The sequence below is a fragment of the Hyla sarda genome, chromosome 1 (genome assembly GCF_029499605.1).
Source record: "Hyla sarda isolate aHylSar1 chromosome 1, aHylSar1.hap1, whole genome shotgun sequence".
NCBI classification, from domain to species: domain Eukaryota; kingdom Metazoa; phylum Chordata; class Amphibia; order Anura; family Hylidae; genus Hyla; species Hyla sarda.
Window position 1 is genome coordinate 413911136 of NC_079189.1, and position 23094 is coordinate 413934229.

The window sequence follows — 23094 nt, forward strand, 5'->3', positions numbered from 1 at the left end:
GAGAGCACTGTGGTCAGACAGAAAATAAATTCAAAAAGAAAAGAACTTCCTCTGTAGTATACAGCAGCTGATAAGTACTGGAAGGATTAAGATTATTAAATAGAAGTCATTTATAAATCAGTTTAACTTTCTGGCATCAGTTCAGTAAAAAACAAAAAACATTTTTTCCACCAGAGTACCCCTTTAAAGTATCCCCTTTCATAGAATCATATAGAATCATTCTGCTAATTCTTGGCTCTGTTTTTCAAATCCCTCATCAGAAGAACAAGTTCTCCTGACTCTGAAGAATTTGCCAGTGAGTATCCATTTAAGGGTCGAGTCACACGTAACGGATCCGCAGCGGATTGCTGCTACGTGCAGGTACAGCAGGAGGCACACTCTAGGGTCGGTCTTCGGCAGATCCACAGCAAAACAATACACTATGGATCCGTTACGTGTGAACCTACCCTAAAGGGGTATTCTGAGATTTTCTTTTTTTGACTGTGCTACAGGGGCTGTAAAGTTAGTGTAGTTCATTATAAAGTGTCTGTACCTGTGTTTGATGGCTGGTCTCACAATCTTTTGTGAACTTTGCTCCGGATGTTCTTTTTTAGCAACATACAAAATTAGTGTTGTCTCAGTTTTTCCATCACTAGATAGGTGTTGAAAGGGAGCCTGGGTGGGAGGGAGATCATTCTCCACAGGGCTGCAGGGAAATGTAGTTTCAAGCACAGTAGACATGCAAGGGAACTCAGGTGCAGTGCCGGCCTTAGGTGTTCAGGCACCCTGTGCGAGCTAACTTTGTGGCGCCCCCCCCCCCCCCACCCCATTACTCCATAAACAAAGAGGAAAAAAGTCTTTGTAACAACAAACACTGGGAGCTGTAGTTCATACACCAGTGTTTCCCAACCAGGGTGCCTACAGATGTTGCAAAACTACTACTACCAGCATTCCCTGGTTGGAAAACACTGGCATACGCACACATAACAGGGACTACAACTCCCAGCATGTGTCATTCAGGAGTCTCCCCCCCCCCCCTCACACATAGAAATCATCCCCAGTGTGATATTTATTCCCCTGCAGTCTATGTCTCCTTCACACACAGAATTCATACCAAGCCCCCCTATCCCCAGCCCGTGCAGTGCAGTATGTCCTCCTTCACACATACAAGTCATTAGGGAGGTGAGGAGCAGTGCACGTACGTCCTCTCACTCCCTTGCTCTGTGTTTTCCCCGTGCAGACCAGGTCCTCTGGAGACAGAGCAGGGGGAGGGAAGGGAGGGAGCTGTGTACGTCCTCTCTCTCCCCCTGCTCTGTCTTCTTGTCTAATGCAGAGCTGCGTCCTCCATCCTCCGTGAGCGGGAGATAAGGGAGCGTGGCTTAATTATCTCATGCAGACATGCAACCTTGGGCTCTGCCCTCGCTCCGACTTTTGCATGGGTTTGAAAATCTCACCTCACACTGGCCTGTTACACTGCGAGTTGTGTCGGCCACCCGGTGCCCCTGTTGCTATGGCGCCCTGTGCGGCCACACAGCTCGCACATCCCAAAGGCCAGCCCTGCTCAGGTGTGCTGCAATCGGTGGGCAGGCTGATGTGTGAAAGGGAGAAAAATGACCTCACACTTCCAAACAAGGGATGTTGGTATGGTGTCCTAGTACGGGATGATGTGGCCCTGTACTGTCCTCCTGCCCTGTCACGTAGAGTCCCTGCATGTCCCCAGGGCTCCCCTGCAGCAAACCCCCATTATGTATATAGGTTTGCCTCATTTAATGTACTGTTGCTTTAATGTTTGTACCACATGATTGTTACCCAGAGGGCTTCAGTGACCAGATGACCCCTCAAGTGACCGATGGGCTCCTTGCACAGCCCCCCTTTATAACAAGGGGATAAGCTGCAATCTCTCTCTTAACTCTCTTAGCACATTGCTACTTCTGCTGAGGTTATGTCCAGTCAATTTGTTCCAGTATCTGTGTCCAGAGCATTGGAAGCCTCAAGCCTAAAGTCCTGCAGCCACAAGTCGGTCATCAGTAAGTCCAGTCATCTTATTGTCAGTCACCATCTCTGTCAAGTCAAGTCCATCTGTAGTCACTGTGTCCTGCACTAAAATCAGTCTAACTGCTGCAAGTCCCAGCAAGCCTGTGAGGTCCCCCTGTGTCACGGGTCACCTCCCTGGGATATTTGGCTGTACTGCAAAGACCATATCACCTGTTTTGTCTCAGTAAAGCTGCCGTTATCCTTAATCTGGCCTTGGTGTCTTCGTTGCCCCTGCCTAACCCAGGATCAGCGGTAGTACCTTTGGGTGGTTAAAGCTAAACCACATCCTGGCATCATGAAAATAAGGGGTTAATACCATCTGCCCCTTGGGCAATATCATCTGCCCTGCATCAACCCTGCATTGCACCCTGACTCCACAACTTTTTGGCATCTTACGAACAGGATCCTGGTGTGCGCCATTTACCACAAGCCACAAATCCTTCCCCCCCTAGTCTGAACTGTGTCCGAGAATGTCTGTAATAGTCGCATGCCATTGTGACAAAATCTGTGCCAGAAAAGTGTACAGGACTGTTGTCATTGTAATGTGCTTTCACCAAGGCGCTTGTGAAATAGAGGGGGAGGTGAAGAGAACTTTGCTGCCTGCTGTTTGGAAATCTGTGAAAGTTATAACCACAATGTGCAAAATTAGAACTGAAACCATAATACGCTTTTCCACCTTGCCGGCACCAGAAAAGGTTAATATGGCGCCGGAGAAGCGTGCGAAAATATCCAGCGCTGGTCAACGTCCTGCCCCTGGGTGTAGAAGTCCTGTCGCTGTGTCCATGCCGATGTGGAACTATGAAGATCCGCCTGTTGTTGCCAGGGGGCCGGAAGTCAGCACTGCACTGATGACGTCCTTTTGGCCGGCGGTCATTTTACTGAAGCCTGTTATAAAAGAGACCACGCGGTCAATGCTCCTCAGTTTTCCAGAAGTCTCGGAGAGCAGTAAAATGGTGGAGCAGGCAAGTGCATGCATGGAGAGTACAAAGATGGAGCTGGAAGACCGGCAAGTTGCCGCGGACACAGCACAACTTTTCCAAGAGCTTGCTGACCGGTTGCATCAGTAGTGACTCGCCCAAAGAATCCTACCCAAATCCCATTTGCCTACTTCCCATCGGATGACTGGGACGCAGATCCCTTTGGGTTGCTGTCAACAAAAGTTAAAGACACCGTCCGAGAGGAGGAAGTCTATCTGCTATGGCTCCAAAATACCTGCCCACGTCATCTGAGGGTGTACCTGGGCCTACTCCTAGGGGTTTGGCCTAATCAGCAGGCACCAACGAAAGTGCCTTGGCCTACTCCAACTGTTGCGGAGGTTTGGCCGGCCCAACAGGCACTGACCATCCATCCCCCAGTGGCTCAAGGTGCTGTGGTACAAATAGTAGTTACGGTGAGCCCAACCATCACCGAATCCTGGTTGTCCCAAGTCTCTTGGAACACACATGTGAACTTCATGGAGGGGGCCCAGTCTCACGGTTCTAGGTTGATGTCACAACCTAGGAAGCAAACCGACCGGCGAGGCTGGGATGGAAAGATGCCATCTTGTTAACTAACTTTACCATTGTGGTCAACAAGACTAACTAATGTTTGTGAGCGAGAACACTCTTATTGTTTCAGGTTACAAGCAACGTTTAAGTACAGAGCCTAATGAATTTTTCAAGACGGTTAAAGTTGTAACCAATCTCGTAAGTGTTGTGCCTGGCTCATAGCAGAGATTCTCTAAAAAGAACTCTATAATATATGTGGACTGCTGAGTGGTACATGTACACCTGTGTATATATTGCCATAGTAATATACTTTTGCTCACCAGTTTGCATGAGTGAGTATTTGCGTTGTCATAGTATAATGTAATAAAATATATATAATCTGTTATACATGAAAGTGATGGTGTACAGTGTTTTCTTCAGTCTATTCAGGAGAGACAACATTTCCACCTTACCACAAGCAACGTGTACAGTGAAGCAAGATACAAAGATTTTAGTATCACACATAGAGTCACTGAGTACATATATATATTCATGTACACATATCCGCCATTTCACTAGGACTGTAGCACTAACCATAAAACAGTCCACACTAATGTCTCTATAAATTGTCATATGTAAAATGTATTTTCTCTTGTGTCCTTGTGCTCAGGATACTTTCCTGGCTAGAAGGTATACCTGTAACCTACTATGCACATATCAAACAGTCAACAGTAACAGTAGAAGGTATACCTGGCTAGAAGGTATACCTGTAACAGTATGCACGTATCAAACAGGTAACAAATGTCTAGAAATGTCTAGTCTAAATTATATATCTAGTGTTCTGGGGAGAAGTGTGTTATGTCAAGAGACCCCAGTAGCCAAGGCATTGGGTAAAAAGCCTCCGGCAGCCCAATCCGTCTTATATTGTGTCAACAGTTGCATAAAGTGTGTTATAGTCAAATGTAATGTTATCGAGTCATGTTCCTAAAATAGTCATAAATGTTTATAAGTCTTCAGAGTGTGTATGGACATTATACAAGAACTCTTTATTTTCATTGTGTGTAATGCTCCAGGACTGCATGCGGCCCCTGTGGCCATTGCGCTCCCCTGCCCTGCCCTTTATTCAAGTGGGGGAGTTTGTGATGTCCCAGTACGGAATGATGTGGCCCTGTACTGTCCTCCTGCCCTGTCAGGCTGAGTCCCTGCATGTCCTCAGGGCTCCCCTGCAGCATACCCCCATTATATATATATATATATATATATATATATATATATAGGTTTGTCTCATTTAATGTACTGTTGCTTTAATGTTTGTACCACATGATTGTTACCCAGAGGGCTCCAGTGACCAGGTGACCCCCCCCCCAAGTGACCTATGGGCTCCTTGCATAGCCCCCCTATATAAAAAGGGGAGGGGCTGCAATCTCTCTTTTAGCTCTCTTAGCACATTGCTACTTCTGCTGAGGTCATGTCCAGTCAAGTTGTTCCAGTGTCTATGTCCAGAGCATTGGAGGCCTCAAGCCTAAAGTCCTGCAGCCACAAGTCGGTCATCAGTAAGTCAAGTCATCTTATTGTCAAGTCCATCTGTAGTCACGTGGCCTGCACTAAAGTCAGTCTAATTACTGCAAGTCCCAGCAAGCCTGCGAGGTCCCCCTGTGTCACTAGTCACCTCCCAAACTCCCATCATTCTGTTTTTGTAACTGAATATCCCAAAAATCTACAGCTTTAGAACTACATACATATGTAAGCTTCACCTCATTGTTGTTCAAGCTGGTCATGATCTCCTCTAGCAAAACTGATGAATCTTTAAATTATCATTGTATATTTTAGTATATGAAATAAAATATTGTTTTTTAATGAAGGAGGTAATTGAACTCAGATATTCTTTGTGTAAAATTGTATTTTAATGGGCATTAAAGATGCAGCATTTCTTTGCAGATTGTAGATGAAAATATGCGTGATGCGCATTCTTAGGGTGGGTTCACACTACGATTTCACTCTACAGAAACCGGATCCGGCCCATATCTGATTCATTTGAATGTGCCGACCGGAGTCAAACTCTGATTCTGGTTGGCAAATTTTTTCCCCGTCTCCCGTTTTGTGACTGGACCTAAAACCGTAGCATACCACGGTTTTAGGTCTGGTGACCATATAGCGAAATTGTAGTGTGAACCCAGCCTTATAGGTGTATACAGGTTTCATAAAAATGAAAAAAATGCCTGCAAATGTTCATAATTATGAAAATGTGCATGTTGCTTTTATTTATTTCATGTTTTTATTTTTAACATAACCAGGACATATTGTAATAAACATCGATATTTTATTTATCCAATTAGTAGACAGTATAAGACAGCAGAATACAATCATAGCTTTTGTACCTAGTACCGTGTCCTATGACCATGAAGCATTTTTTACGCTAGAAGGCATCAAATAAAACTTTCGATCAGGATCACAGGCATTAACAAGTTAAAACTGTACACTGAAAAATGGACTGTGTAGTTAATCAATTCCTTCCACCATCCCTTTTCTCTTTTTTCCAGCTGAATGCATAGAAAGGTATACAATATTCGTGTTACAAAAGAGAATATGGAAAAACAAAAGCCAAAAAGCTTTTATTTCCCAAAATAACCATGGACAAAACGAACAGGTCAGAATGTGAAGAGAAAATGCTGCTTTTCTTCTTGAAGCTTTATGAACCATAAAAGATGGGCCAAGGAGAGATGGGGAATGCAAGCAAGAGTATCACGGTAACAGACATTTTAAAGTACACATAAGACTCTTTCCCAGGAGGGGATACAATGTACCCTATATTTCTTATCAAACATATAAACAATAAAGGCTCTGGTGAAAAAGCACAGAAGCAGTTTGTTTTTACCTTATATCACTAAAGTGTTGCAGAAATAAATGGAAAGAAGTAGCCTATTTTTGAAATTGTGCAAAAAAATTTATATTTTAGTGTATTATATAGCTTAAAATAATACATTAATCCAATTTTGCCTAACAGGAGAGCTTTTGAAACCAATAATACGTCTTGGTGAAAATATGATAAATAAATGATATCTGAGCAAGGCTGCTTTCAGACTATGAGCATTCATCTGTTATTAAACATCCGTTTTCTGTGTGAAAACGGATGTATAATAACAGATGAAATAACGGGTGCTAACGGATGAATAAATATTCATCCGTTAAGACCCGTTATAACATCACTCATGCATGGCCGTAACACCTCTGCCTACAGACTCCCACAGCTGGGACTACTACTACTCCCATCATGGAACAGACTTCTTTCCATGATGGGAGTAGTAATTGTGATTAGCAGGAACTATGCGCTGCTAATAGAAATACTTTTCATTCATAGCGCTGCAGGGGTATATGAATATAGAAGCGCTGGGGGGTGCAGACATATAGTGTTATCTGCCCCCCACAGCGCTTCTATTTACATATGCTGGCGCTGCGCTATGAATGAAAAGTATTTATAGCAGCAGCATCGGGTTGGCCAATGCTGCTGCTAGAATGCTTTTCACATATAGCGCTGCAGTGACGTATGTATATAGATGGCAGCGCTGCAGGGGGCACATTATACATGCGCTGCGGGGGGGGGGGGGGGTATATATTTATTAATGCGGCAGAGGGGGGTATATATGTATTAATGCGCCGGCGGGGGGTATATTGATTAATGCGCCGGTGGGGGTATATTGATTAATGCACCGGCGGGATCAGAATGGGTCTGAATGATCGACATGATCTATCCCCCTACCTGTGACAGGTTTGATTGATACTTTTTAACTGGGTGATCACATTGTATTTGGTGTAACACTTACGTGTATGTTCCTGTTCACATTATCTGTTTGTACCTAATAGCTCCACCCCCGAGAGGGGTGGGATGCATAAGATACGGACTCACCTGGGTTCACTAGGACCGGAAGAAGCGTCACTAGACGCAAAATAGGATCCATCGTCTCGAGCTCCCCCCGTCACGTCTAGCCCTCCCTGCACACCGTTCCTGTTGTTATGTGTCAGCTGTATACCAACCTGCAACATTAAACAACTTTCTACAGAAGTGGTGAGTTGCTACGTGTTACTCCTTTTTCCTGCTACATATATATAAATGCACTGGAGGGGGCATATTATAAATGCGCTGGGGGGGGGCTAGATATATAGGCTATATTTCTGCCCCCCGCAGCGCTATATATCTTGCTCCCCACAACGCTTTTAATATACCTATGGCCCCCTGCTACTCACAATGTTCATTTTGAAATCTCCCGCTGACAGCCCTGAATGGCTCCTCGGTACCGACCATTCAGGGCTCCCCGCGGGGGATTCAAAAATGAAAGTTAAAACACACCATACATCGCAGGGTTGCGGACCCTGCTGCCCCCTCCCCTGCTTAATAACTTCGGATCGCATCGGGTCTCAGAAGTAAAACCCAATGCGGTCAATCCCTCAGCCCCTGTACTACAACCCCCATCATGGAACAGACTCTGTTCCATGATGGGGGTAGTAGTACAAACACTAATGTAGCCTCCCCAGCTGTCTGCAGACTCCCACAGACAGGGAATTACTACTACCATTATGGAAACAAGTCTGTTCCATGATGGGAGTAGTAGAAGTCCTTCAGCACTGCTTGAGTCTGCGGATGTCACCTCTTCCGGACGTTAATTTACTTGTTTCTTGTGACATATGAAAAATTAGGGCATGTGCAGTTATTTCTCCCATCACAACTAATGGCCGTTATTCATGACGGGCTATAACGGTTCATAACGGGTAATAGAAAAATCCCATAGACTTGAATGGGATTGTTTAACGGCCGTTAAACATAGATTTTCTGACGGACGTTTGTAACGGATTAATTTTTATAGTGTGAAAGCAGCCTAAGAAGTTTGTGGCAGTTACAGTATCTTCCGGAAGCCACTGGTAATAAAATTGCTGTCACGATTCGGCTAGCTGGATGTGGATCCTCTGTGTCAGCGAGGGATTGGCGTGGACCGTGTCGGTGGACCGGTTCTAAGATGCTACTGGTATTCACCAGAGCCCGCCGCAAAGCGGGATGGTCTTGCTGCAGCGGTAGCAACCAGGTCGTATCCACCGGCAAAGGCTCAACCTCGCTGACTGCTGAGAAGGCGTGGGACAGAAGGACTAGGCAGAGGCAAGGTCAGACGTAGCAGAAGGTTGGGGCAGGTGGTAAGGTTCGTAGTCAATGTGGATAGCAGAAGATCTGGAAACACAGGCTTTGGACAGCACAAAACGCTTTCACTGGCACAAGGCAACAAGATCCGGCCAGGGAGTGCAGGGGAAGTGAGGTATTATAGCCAGGGAGCAGGTGGAAGCTAATTAGGCTAATTGGGCCAGGCACCAATCATTGGTGCACTGGCCTTTTAAATCTTAGAGAGCTGGCGCGCGTGAGCCCTAAGGAGCGGAGCCGCGCGCGCCAGGACATGACAGCCGGGGGCCCGGACAGGTAAGTGACTTGGGATGCGATTCGCGAGCGGGCGCGTCCCGCTATGCGAATTGCATCCCCGCCGGCAATGTCAGTGCAGCGCTCCCGGTCAGCGGGTCTGACCGGGGCGCTGCAGAGAGAGGAACGCTGCGAGCGCTCTGGGGAGGAGCAGGGACCCGGAGCGCTTGGCGTAACAATTGCCATTTGTTACTTGCCTTATTGTTACTGTAATTTATGAACATATGATATTGGTCCTTTGACCCTCTCCACACTATTAGAATGACATCTATGTAACACAAAAATAAGGCTATGATTTTTATAAAGGGGTAAAAACATGGGCTTATATTTTTGTGATACATAGATTACATGCTAATAGCATGTAATCTGAGAAATCACATTGTGTAATAATCCTTGTGTAATAATGTGTAATAATGTAAAAATGCGTAATAATAATAAGCATATACACACATTCATATATTAGTTGGTGAATAATACACATTTGTCCAAAGAGAAGAAACATTGGTACCACTAACAATGCAGAAACATCCACAACAAATTGGAGGCTATCAACAAGTGTCTCCCGTAGTAGCTGTGTGCAATCAGGTAGTGCTCACGTCAAAGGGATCAGTCCAATATCAAAATATAACTTCAAAAGAACAAAAACTGAGCACCCACCTGGAGAAGAATTTGCAGCTTCATTGACAGAACTTCAGCCGCAATGACCTGGAGGACTCTGGGACAACACGGACGGTGGCAGATGTTCCGAGGCAGGGAAGACTCAGGAGACACATTGTCTGCCAGTTCATGCGGCACACCTATAGTTGGTAAAAAAAAAACAGCTGAGAAAACACGTTCTCTAAGGCCTGATTCACACTACTGAATTTCAGACCGGAATTCTGCTTAGGAAATTCATTTGTACAGTGTGATAGTACAGTGCACACTATGGGGGAGATTTATCAAAACCTGTGCAGAGGAAGAGTGGGGCAGTTGCCCATAGCAACCAATCAGATTGCTTCTTTCATTTTCCACAGGCCTCTAAAGAGGCCTGTGGAAAATGAAAGAAGCAATCTGATTGGTTGCTATGGGCAACTGCCCCACTCTTCCTCTGCACAGGTTTTGATAAATCTCCCCCTATGAAATTTCAGCAGTTTATGTTTTGAAGCTGAAATTTCACCCCTAAAAGAATGAATTTGTCCAGGCAAAATCCGCTCTGCAGACATTGCTGGGGATTTCAGTCCGGAATGGCTGCACTCTGAATCTCCAACCAGATTTTTTTCCTAATTGTTATTGATTTAACCATAGCAGTTTTTTTTTATGTATATTTGGTGAGAAATCATCCACAATTTTAACAATACCTTGCTTCTGTTGCTGCTGCAGCTCCCAATCCCTATAATTTGTTTAGCAGCCAAGCCTCATCAGCAGTTATCTAGTTTTCCAACTCTTCCAAATTTGAGTTGAGAAAACACATTGATCTCGTGGGCGTCCGCCATTAACCCCTCAGGTGCCGGGATCAATACAGATCCTGGCATCTGCGGCAGTGCGCGATTTGAATGAATGATCAGATCGCTCGCAGCGCTGCTGCGGGAATCCGATCATTCAGAACGCCGCACGGAGGTCCCCTCACCTTCCTCCGTCCGGCTCCCGGTGTCTCCTGCTCTGGTCTGTGATCGAGCAGACCAGAGCAGAAGATCGCCGATAACAGATCAGTATTAGCAATCATGGTATTGCTATGAATAGTCCCCTATGGGGACTATTCAAGTGTAAAAAAAAATGTCAAAAAATGTAAAAGTAAAAGTAAAAAAAACTGAAAAAATCCCCTCCCCCAATAAAAAAGTAAAACGTCCGTTTTTTCCTATTTTACCCCCAAAAAGCGTAAAAAAAATTTTTTATAGACATATTTGGTATCGCCGCGTGCGTAAATGTCTGAACTATTAAAATAAAATGTTAATGATCCCGTAAGGTGAACGGCGTGAACGAAAAAAAAAAAACAAAGTCCAAAATTGCTACTTTTTTAATACATTTTATTTAAAAAAAATTATAAAAAATGTATTAAAAGTTTTTTATATGCAAATGTGGTATCAAAAAAAAGTACAGATTATGGCGCAAAAAATGAGCCTTCATACCGCCGCTTATACTGAAAAATAAAAAAGTTAGAGGTCATCAAAATAAAGGGATTATAAACGTACTAATTTGGTTAAAAAGTTTGTGATTTTTTTTAAGCGCAACAATAATAGAAAAGTATATAATAATGGGTATCATTTTAATCGTATTGACCCTCAGAATAAAGAACACATGTCATTTTTACCATAAATTGTACGGCGTGAAAACGAAACCTTCCAAAATTAGCAAAATTGCGTTTTTCGTTTTAATTTCCCCACAAAAATAGTGTTTTTTGGTTGCGCCATACATTTTATGATATAATGAGTTATGTCATTACAAAGGACAACTGGTTGCACAAAAAACAAGCCCTCATACTAGTCTGTGGATGAAAATATAAAAGAGTTATGATTTTTAGAAGGCGAGGAGGAAAAAATGAAAACGTAAAAATCAAATTGTCTGAGTCCTTAAGGTCAAAATGGTCCTTAAGGGGTTAATTTGTCGTAAATGTTGTTGCTGTCGGATTTTTTTGGGCGCAGTCGGATTTTTTATCGCAGCTGTCCCATTTTAAAAATGTCGGGTTTTTTTTTTTTGGTCTTCATGTCTAGATGTGAGTGGAGGAGCACTGCTATATAAGCCAAAGACAGTATGCAAAATAATAATATCTTGTGCAATACTCCATAACATTGCTAACAAGGACAACATCGAAACACCATTAGCAGATGTCCTTCGGGAGGAGATTCAAGTTAATTTGGATGCAAACATCCCACCAGACAATGGCGGACAGCAAGTTCGTGAAGAAATTACAAATTTATTTTTATAGTTTAGTCAATAATGGATAAGGAGTGAATTCGGGTAGAAAAATGGATAAGGAGTATTGACAATAGAGCAGGTATTGCAAAATTTTGTTTAATATTTAGTATCGGAAGGTTCCGAATTTATTAGTAAAATATATCTAAGTTGGCGAAATGCATTATTTAGTTAAAAAAAAAAAAAAAAAAAAAGTGTTGGTTAACAGTAAAATGTCTGATTTATTTAAATTATTTTGCAAATTTAAAAAAAAAACTACAAAAATTATGAAGATTCCAAAATTAGGGAAATGGCAAACACTTTTTCCCACTGCTTGAAGCAGTGGAGAAAAAAAAGGACACTGAAACCCTAAAATTCGGGTCGGGTTTCTTAATAAATCAGTGGTAAACCAAGGTTTTGGTCGGGAAACGCCCCTTTTTAGGCTTTCAAAATCCCTGAGTCGGGTTCGTAGGAAAGGCTTGTCGCAGTTTGTCGCATGATGTCTGCCCCTTGTCGCAGACATCTTGTGCCAAAAAAAAAAAAAACTGTCGGGTTTCCAACGATAAATGAGGGCCATTGTCTAATTGTTGTTGATTTTACCATAACAGTTTATGTACTACATGTATATATGATGAGAGATTATCCACAGTTTTAACAAAACCTGGCTGCTGTTGCTGCTGCAGTTCTCAATTTCTGTAATTTCTCTAGCAGCCTGGCCTCATCCATAGGCAGATCGGTTTCTGTGTTATCACTGTCATTCAAGTGTATACAGAAGTATATATTAGTTAAAAAAAACACATTGGCCCTCATTTACTTAGAAAATCGTGTTGTAAGTCTATCTTGCTTTCTTACCCGACTGCTTTTTTCCCCTGGTATTTATTATTATGTCGCATCCTGTTTGTCGCACGTGGGTTATGTTGGTTTTGGTTTCCAACTACTCTGAGTTGTCGGGAAAAAATCCACAACACTTCAACAAATTCGGGTTGGAAACCTTTATAAATACGTGGGAAAGCTCAGAAATGTCAGGTTACGCCCCTTTTTCGGGTTTGGGAGAATCCACATCGGGTCTGTCGGGAAAAAATGTTGCATCGTGTCGCAGGCTGGCGCACAATGTCTGCGACATGTCGCAGACAAAGATGCGCCAAAAAAACCCGACAAAACAAGTCGGGTTTAGAATAGTAAATGAGGGCCATTGTCTAACTGTTGCTGACTTTGCAGACTTATAGTTGATAAAAAATATAAAACAAAAAAAATGTTTTTGTGAGTTAAAAAAAACACATCATCTAATCGTCACCGATCCAACTAAATTCCAAAACAACAAAACAAAATGCATGGTAGATGAAAGGTTGGGCAAGGACAGGGCAGTGGAAAAAACACCCCTGCCATGTCTTCTGCCAGTAAGCAAGTTGGCAGTACTGTGGGAAAGAGCCATGTGCCTGTTAGGATTTGGCAGGCTGGTGGTGGATCCTCTGTGTCAGTGAGGGATTGGCGTGGACCGTACCGGTGGACCGGTTCTAAGTTGCTACTGGTATTCACCAGAGCCCGCCGCAAAGCGGGATGTGCTTGCTGCGGCGGTAGCAACCAGGTCGTGTCCACCGGTAGCGGCTCAACCTCACTGACTGCTGAGACTGACGTGGTACAGAAGGACAAGGCAAGAGCAAGGTCGAATGTAGCAGAAGGTCAGGGCAGGCAGCAAGGGTCGTAGTCAGGGGCAACAGCAGAAGGTCTGGAACACAGGCTTGGGACATACACAAAACGCGTTCACTGGCACAAGGCAACAAGATCCGGCAATGCTGGGAAGGGGAAGTGAGGTTATATAGGCGTGGAGCAGGTGGGAGCTAATTACACTGATTGGGCCAGGCACCAATTAGTGGTGCACTGGCCCCTTAAATCTTAGAGAGCTGGCGCGCGCGCTCTAGAGAGCGGAGCCGCGCGCTAGGATGTGACAGCCGGGGAACGGGACAGGTGAGCAGATTGGGATGCGACCAGCGAGCGGGCGCGTCCCGCTATGCGGATCGCATCCCCGCCGGCAGTGTCAGTGCAGCGCTCCCGGTCAGCGGGTCTGACCGGGGCGCTGCAGAGAGAAGAATACCGCGAGCGCTCCGGGGAGGAGCAGGGACCCGGAGCGCTCGGCGTAACAGTACCCCCCCCTTAGATATCCCCCTCTTTTTATCTGCTTGTCGCTTCATACGAGACGAGGCCATTGGGAGCGACTCTTGAGTCTCCTTCCAGATAACGGAGAAGTCCTGGGTTACTTCATCTAGGGCAGGAACTCAAGAAGAAGTGGGAAGGGGAGGGGGGGCAGAGGGTGAAGCTTGCCACGGGGCAGAGTATTATCTGGAAGGGGGCTATGAGGAGGCAAGATCTCTGCTTGCTTTTTGCCGAAAAAATCTGAAAAATCCTGGTAAGCCTTGGGAGGGACCGGTAAGGGTGGAACCTCAGGAGTTAGACAAATGAGAGCAGATGTGAGGCAACGTTTGTGACAAGAAGGACCCCAATTTTTGATCTCCCCGGTGGTCCAGTCAAGGGTGGGAGAATGACGTTGGAGCCATGGCAGACCGAGGAGGACTTCAGAGGTGCAGTTGGGCAGAACAAAAAATTAAATTTTTTCCTGATGCAGTCCAATGCTCATAAGCAGGGGTTCTGTGCGGTAACGCACAGTGCAGTCCAATTTTTCTCCGTTGACAGAAGAAATGTAGAGCGGCTTGACGAGACGGGTTACTGGGATGCTGAACCTATTGACAAAAGAGGCCAAAATAAAATTTCCTGCAGAACCAGAGTCCAAGAAGGCCACAGCTGAGAAGGAGGAGTTGGCAGAAGGAGAAATCAGCACAGGCACAGTAAGACGTGGAGAAGCAGAATTCACACCAAGGGACGCCACTCCCATGTGAACAGGGTGCGTGCGTGCGTTTCCCAGACGCGGAGGACGAATAGGGCAGTCCACTAGGAAATGTTCAGTACTAGCGCAGTACAGGCATAAATTTTTATCTCTGCGACGAGACCTCTCTTCATGGGTCAGGCGAGACCGATCCACTTGCATAGCCTCCTCGGTGGGAGGCACAGAGGTAGATTGCAAAGGATACTGGGAGAGAGGTGCCCAGAGATCAAGTTCCTTTTCCTGGCGGAGCTCCTGGTGTCTTTCAGAAAAACGCATGTCGATGCGGGTGGCCAAATGGATAATTTCAGACAGGTTAGCAGGAATTTCTCGTACGGCCAGTACATCTTTGATGTTGCTGGATAAGCCTTTCTTGAAGGTCGCGCAGAGGGCCTCATTGTTCCAGGCTAGCTCTGAGGCGAGGGTACGAAACTGGATGGCGTATTCGCCTACGGAAGAACTTCCTTGGACTAGGTTCAGCAAAGCAGTCTCGGCAGAGGAGGCCCGGGCTGGCTCCTCGAAGACACTACGGACTTCAGCGAAGAAGGACTGGACAGTGGCTGTGGCAGGATCATTGTGGTCCCAGAGCGGTGTGGCCCATGACAAGGCCTTTCCAGACAGAAGACTAACTACGAAAGCCACCTTAGACCATTCTGTGGGAAATTGGTCCGACAACATCTCCAAGTGTAGGGAACATTGAGACAGGAAACCACTGCAGAGTTTAGAGTCCCCATCAAATTTGTCCGGCAGGGACAAGCGGAGGCTAGGAGCAGCCACTCGCTGCGGAGGAGGTGCAGAAGCTGGCGAAGGAGATGGTTGCTGCTGTAGAGGCAGAAGCTGCTGTAGCATGGCGGACAACTGTGACAGCTGTTGTCCTTGTTGGGTGACCACGGTTGCGAGGTCAGCGAGACTTGGCAGTGGCACCTCAGCTGGATCCATGGCTGGATCTACTGTTAGGATTCGGCAGGCTGGTGGTGGATCCTCTGTGTCAGTGAGGGATTGGTGTGGACCGTATCGGTGGACCGGTTCTAAGTTGCTACTGGTATTCACCAGAGCCCGCCGCAAAGCGGGATGGTCTTGCTATGCGGATCGCATCCCCGCTGGCAGTGTCAGTGCAGCGCTCCTGGTCAGCGGGTCTGACCGGGGCGCTGCAGAGAGGAGAACGCCGCGAGCGCTCCGGGTCCCTGCTTCTAACAGTGCCCAGGTAGAAGCCATGTTCATCGTAGCTGTAGAAGCATCAACAAGTCAAAGTGGTCCATATTTGAGGATAATATGGGCATTTTGGACTGGTAGGCAGCTTATTTCCATTCAACTCAGGAGGAGGAATAGTCTAATGCTATGAAGATGTTGAGTCAGGCATCAGTGGATTTCTCCTCCTCTACAGTAAACCTTTCTATCCTGATTGTTCCATCATCTCTGTCTTTGCTGCTCCCTCCTAGTAAGGCCCTGTTTTTTCTCAGAGGAAACAGCATCTTGGTTGCTAAGGAAAAGGACAGCAATGAAGAGATATGTGAGGACATTCAGCTTTTGGGGTGTTACAGAGATGGTGGAGGTGGCAGCAATGGCTGAGAGAAGTGGGGGGGGGGGGGGATGGTGAGGAGGGCTATGATGATGTGGTTTTGAACAGGACATGGGAACAGGGTGACAGCACCAGAGCAGTATGGAAGTGGTGGCACTGTCAACGATAAAGAATTGAGATAGTCAAAACATCTGCATAACATCTCAGACTTAGATCTGCAATACTAATGCTGCAATTGTAGGCTACAGAGAAAGGTCTTCCTGAGAAAGGGGTGGAGGTGTACATAATAGCTTTTTACAGTACCCTGCCATGTGGCAATTCTTCTCTACCTTCCCAGAGGTAGGAAAACAGGCACAGTGCTGGATCTGCAAGCACAATATATGGTGAGGCCAGGGCAACATTTTAGGAATAATAGTTCTAAGTAAGCACATCACGTGGCATCAAAAGGCTGCATGGGACTCTTGAAACACCTTACAATGTCAACAAAACCTTCCTGCTGCTGCTGTTGCTCTCAATCTAGTCATTTTTCTGTTAAGCAGGCCTCATCCACAGGCTTTTCATTTGTTCATTTGTAAAAAAAAAAAAGGTATTGCCAGTTGCAAAACCTGTTGCTATTCCCCAAAAAGGATAATTTTGGAGCAATTTCTTGCCAAATGGTGGCTACGCCCAAAAATGGACACATTTTTGGGAGGCTCATAAAAAGCCATTGCTTCTTATAATACCTCTGTGTGCGCTTTAACATTGGCAGGCAATTGTTAACAAAAAGGCATAATTATATCCTTATTTTAAATATACAAAACATACAAAATCAGTTACTGCATTGTGTTTTTAAACAAGCTTTCAGTTACCAAGGATTATCAGTACATGTCTCTGTAACTTTGACATTAAAGGGGTATTTCGGGACTAGAGACGTGACGTAACCAGTACCAGATTAAGGCTGCCTGGAAGACGGAGCACTTCATTATGATGGGGCCCCACCCCACCCCCCAACAGTTCCCCCACATTAGGTGCAGTATAGTTCCCCCGCATTAGGTTGTAGTTCCCCCACAGGTGCAGTATAAGTCCCCGCACATTAGGGGTGCAGTACAGTTCCCCGCACATTAGGGGTGCAGTACAGTTACCCCACATTAGGGGTGCAGTACAGTTCCCCCACATTAGGGGTGCAGTATAGTTTCCCTACATTAGGGGTGCAGTACAGTTCCCCCACATTAGGAGTGTAGTACAGTTCCCCCACATTAGGGTTGCTGTACAGTTCCCACACATTAGGTTCAGTACAGTTCCCCCCCCCCATTAGGTGCAGTACAGTTCCCCACATTAGGTGCAGTACAGTTCCCCACATTAGGTGCAATACATTTCCCCCACATAAGGTGCAGTACAGTTCCCCACATTAGGTGCAGTAAAGTTCCCCACATTAGGTGCAGTACAGTTCCCCACATTAGGTTTCAGTATAGTTCCCCCACATTAGGTGCAGTATAGTTCCCCCACATTAGGTGAAGCAAAGTTCCCCCACATTAGGTGCAGTACAGTTCTCCACATTAGGTGCAGTACAGTTCCCCCACATTAGGTGCAGTATAGTTTCCCCACATTAGGTGCAGTATAGTTCCCCCACATTAGGTGCAGTATAGTTCCCCCACATTAGGTGCAGTATAGTTCCCCACATTAGGTGCAGTATAGTTCCCCACATTAGGTGCAGTATAGTTCCCCCACATTAGGTGCAGTATAGTTCCCCACATTAGGTGCAGTATAGTTCCCCCCCATTAGGTGCAGTATAGTTCCCCACATTAGGTGCACTATAGTTCCCCGACATTAGATGCAGTATAGTTCCCCACATTAGGTGCAGTATAGTTCCCCCACAGACATACAGCCTTCAGCCATATACAGTGTATGGCTGGAGGCTGTATGCCTGTTTCGGCCCCAGTGTTTCGACCACCACTCCTCGGGTCCAGGGTCACAATCTACTCCTATGACATATGGGTCATAGCAGTAGGTCCCGAGACTGGAGAGGAGCGGTGGTCGGAACACTGAAGATGACGTGCTGAGTGGTGACTTACCATACCCACGTGTCCTCACTGCTCCGCTCTGGTCTTCTATGAGCGCACGCACAGGACGTCAGTGACGTCCCTGCGTGCGCTACCTCCCTGCGGCCACTGCGTTTTTAAAGTTGATGCAGGGCAGCAGAGAGGTAACAGGGACATCCTTGTGTCCTGAAAAGATTTTTCGGGACACAGGGATGTCCCGGATGTGACAGGGACCCCCTGCGGGCACGGGGCCCAGAGAAGGCACTCCATGAGCGCCAATGATGATCCGGCCCTTCATGTCTATGGGAGGGGGCATAACGGCCGGGATGGGTGCAGGTAGGGAACCTCCCCACAATCTCTCAGCTGATCTGTACCTTGCAATTTCACTGAGGGTATCCTGATCAGCTCTACTGAGCTGCCAGGATCCGATTTTTTGCATTTTAGATGCAGCAATCAACTTTGAAATAATAGCAGCTAGGACCATCCCACTAAGACGTGCTCAGCTCCTCAGTGCATTTTGTAGACTGGGAGCGGGCGCAGGGCATACATGTACACCCTGCACCCTTAGGGTGTTATTCAGGGCTTTAGGCAGAGTTAAACACAAGTTCCTGCTTCAGCCCGAAGATATATGACAGATAGCAAACTTTTTGAAAATATTCAATGTAGCTGCCAAAGCAAATTTTTTATTTTTTTTTCTAATCAACTGGTGCAAGAAAGTAAACTAGATTTGTAAATGAATTCTATAAAAAAAAATCTGAATCCTTCCAAAACTTATCAGCTGCTGTATGCTCCAGAAGAAGTTGAGTAGTTCTTTCCAGTCTGACCACAGTGCTCTCTGCTGACACCTCTGTCGATGTCAGGAACTTTCCGGAGTAAGAGAGGTTTGCTATGGGGTTTTGCTCCTACTCTGGACAGTTCCTGACACAAACAGAGGTGGCAGCAGAGAGCACTGTGGTCAGACTGAAAAGAACAACTCCACTTCCTCTGTAGTATATAGCAGCTGTTAAGAACTGGAAGAATCAAGATTGTTTAATAGAAGTAATTTACAAATCTGTTTAACTTTTTGGGGCCAGTTGAAATTAAAAAAGTTGTTTTCCTCCCCTTTCCCCCCTTCCCCTCCACATTACAAGTGACCAAATCAACCATTAAAGGTGATATGTGGCAAAAACTTTTTAACTATTCCTGTGCCCGGGCTGCAAAAATAAAAAAAATAAAAACTTTAACTTACCTTCCTATGGTCCCCCATTGCGGAGATACCGGGTCCCATTTCTACGATGCTGCAGGTCTTCTGGCTTCTATAGGCTCTAAACGTCACAAAGCCCTCAGCGTATCACCGGCCGTTAACATGACAGTTAACTCAGTCTATTACCAGTCGAGGTGGGACATCGCTGTGGCCGGCAATACGCTGACGGCTCAGCAACGTTTCGAGTCTATAGAAGCCAGAAGACCAGCAACATCGGAGGAACGGGACCCGATATCTCCGCAACGGGGGACCGTAGGAAGGTGAGTTAAAGTTTGTTTTTTATTTTTGCAGCCTGGGCACAAGAATAGTTAAAAAGTTTTTGCTGCATATCTTCATTAAGCTGTACAATGTGATGGATGACAGAGTATATTACATAAACTTGTCTACCACATGAAAAACATATAACGTGTGTCCAGCAAATCTCTAGCAACTCTGACAACTCTAATGGGTAGAAGCTGGAACTGATGTACTGGAACACAACAATATGACAGAGCTAGCGTAACACCTTGCGCTGGCCATGAACGCATTGTCTCGCTCTCCCATAATGCCGGTGTGGCTGGGATTTGCATTGCGGGACGCGCCCGCATGCTGCCTCCTCCACTGACTCTCAGCTCCGGTGCGCGTGTTCCCGTCTCCTGAAATTTAAAGGGCCAGTATGCCCATAATTATGTGCAACACCTGACACTATTCTATAAGTCCCTGCACATCCCACTCTTCCCTGCCAGATCTTCAGTGCCATTTGCCTGAGATTAAGCGTACCCTTTGTGTGTTTGCCTAGCCCATGTTCTGACCCTTCCGCTACGTTATTTGACTACGCACTTTTGCTGCCTGCCTTGACCTTCTGCTAAGTCCAACTTCATATCTGCCTCATCCTACTGTACTTTGCCTTGCCCAGCTACTTGTGTGGTCGAATCGGGGGTAGCGACCTGGGTGTCACCTGCCGCAGCAAGCCCATCCTGCCTTGCGGCGGGCTCTGGTGAAGACCAGCGGCACCATAGATTCCGCTCCCCGATACAGCCCGTGTCATCAGCCACACAGGTTAGTGGATCCACATCCAGCGTCATTACAGAAAGATTCAGCCATGGATCCCGCTGGGGTACCTCTACCGGAGAAACCGGATCTCACCACCATCGTGGCTCTCCAGTTGCAGCAGTTGGCTCAGCAGGCACAGCAGTTAAACCAATTGTCTGCCATGATGCAGCAGTTGCTTTCTGCCCAGCAACAACCGCAGCAGCCACATCCTCCTCCTGCTCCATTATTGCCTCCCATTCCTGCAGTTACCACGGGATCCAAGCTCCATCTGTCCCTTCCCGAGAAGTATGAGGGGGATCCCAAGTCCTGTCGTGGTTTTGTGACACAGTGCTCCATGCACATCGAGCTAATGGTGGAACAGTTCCCTACGGAATGAGCAAAGGTGGCCTTTGTCCTCAGTCTCTTAACAAGAAGGGCCCTGGCCTGGGCAACCCCATTATGGGATCACAGTGACCCACTCACAGTCAGTCTTCAGGCTTTCTTGGCTGAATTCCAAAGCATATTTAAAGAACCTGCTCATGCTTCTTCCGCTGAAACGGCCTTGCTGAGTCTTTCCCAGGGCAACTCCTCTGTGGGCGAGTATGCCATCCGCTTCCGTACTCTAGCTTCAGAGTTGTCTTGGAATAATGAAGCTCTTTGTGCCACATTCAAAAGAGGACTTTCTAGCCATATTAAATGGTACATCTCATCAAAAAAAACTATTGATATATTATAGATTAATGTATGCAGAAAAACTTTACAATTGCATGTTATTAAAAAATATGCTTCTTAATTTAATTTAATTTAATTTTCCACTTTGAAGAAATGACCACTAGGGGTCTCCCTACCAGTCCTGGCAGCAAGCATCTCAGACTCATGCTGGAGTCCTAAACACTATGAGCTGCCAGTCTGCTTTGTTCACAAAGGAGAACACTCAGAGCTGCCAGCCTGCTTTGTTCACAGCCTGTTTGGCTGTGAACAAAGCAGGCTGGCAGCTCTGAGTGTTTAGGACTCCAGTATGAGTCAGAAATGCTTGCTGACAGGACTGATCTGGAAAAATTCAATAGAAAGAAGCATATTTTTCATTAACATGCTATTGGAAAGTTATTCAACATTCATTCATCTAAAATATATCAAAAGTTTATTTGATGAGAGGTACCCTTTAAGCATGTCCTTGATGCCCAGGAATTGCCTTCTACTCTGAATGATCTCCTACAGTTGGCCTCTCGGATTGATATCTGTTTCTCTGAACGACGTGAGGAACAACGTCAGGAAAGGGCGTCTGCACAACCTCGGCGCTTTCCTCGTCTGGCACCAGTCTTCCAGCAACCACCGAAACCTTCTATGTTACCTCCCGCAGTGGAGGCTATGCAGTTGGATCGGTCTCGGCTCACTCTGCAGGAAAGAACTCACCAGTGCAGATAATTTCCTCAGTGATTGTCCTGTTCGTCCACAGTCACAGGGAAAAGCTCGCACCTAGGGTTGGTAGGAGAGGTTTCCCTAGGTGTGAATACCTCCTCTCAACTCTTGGATTTGACGGTCCAGCTTTCTCTACCCACCAAAGAGATTATTTCAGTTCTTGCCTTCCTTGACTCTGGTTCCGCGGGAAATTTTAATGATGCCTCCTTAGTACATAGGTATCATCTGCCGGGGTCTTACCTGTTGAAGCCCTTGTACATCTCTACGGTCAACTGAGAAAATCTGTACTGTACTGTGCTATTCCGCACAGAACCGTTATCTATGGAGGTTGGAGTGTTGCATAAGGAGAACTTGTCCTTCTATGTATTTCCTCATTGTACCTCCCCTCTCCTGCTGGGCCTTCCTTGGTTGCTACTCCATGCCCCGCAGCTGGAAAAACTGGAGAAGTTCTCCATTGGGAACCTTATTGCAATGGTCACTGTATTCATACACGTCCATCTAAGTTGGTGCCTATATCTACTCCTTTGCCCGGTTTGCCTTTGTTCCTTCAGGACTATGCTGATGTCTTCAGTGAGAAACAAGCTGAAGTTTTGCCTCCTCATTGTCCCTACCATTGTCCTATAGAAGAATTTACCCTTTGTCTATTCCAGAAACTCAGGCCCTGTCTAAATATAATCAAGAAAACCTTCAAAAAGGCTTTATCAGGAAGTCATCTTCTCCTGCCGGAGCCGGATTCTTCTTTGTAGACAAAAAAGACGGTTCTTTGCGACCTTGCATTGACTATCGCGGCCTGAATAAAGTCAAGAACTGCTATCCCCTTCCCTTGATCTCAGAATTATTTGATCGTCTACGTAGAGCGAGGATTTTCTCCAAACTTGACCTTCGAGGTGCCTATAACTTGATTGGCATAAGAGAAGGGGACAAATAGAAGACTGCATTTAATACTCGGGATGGACATTTTGAGTATCTTGTGATGCTGTTCGGACTCTGTAATGCTCCAGCAGTCTTCCAGGAATTCGTCAATGATGTCTTTCGTGACCTCTTATACACCTGTGTCGTGGTCTATTTGGACGATATTCTCATCTACTCGCCCAATCATTCCCACATCCACGAGATCTTAAAACGTCTCTGAGACAATCATCTTTAAACATCTTTAAACTAAACTTGAGAAGTGTATTTTCAAAAAAAAAAACTGTCTTCCTTTTCT

General features: G+C 45.7%; 1 long non-coding RNA gene across 1 annotated transcript in view; it reads right to left on the reverse strand.

The window, feature by feature from the left end:
• Positions 1-23094, reverse strand: part of LOC130280349 (uncharacterized) — a 74091-nt gene that overhangs the window by 46783 nt on the left and 4214 nt on the right. The window contains exon 2 of the long non-coding RNA XR_008846030.1: positions 9592-9731. This is a non-coding gene — a long non-coding RNA (uncharacterized LOC130280349). The remainder of the gene's footprint in view (positions 1-9591; positions 9732-23094) is intronic.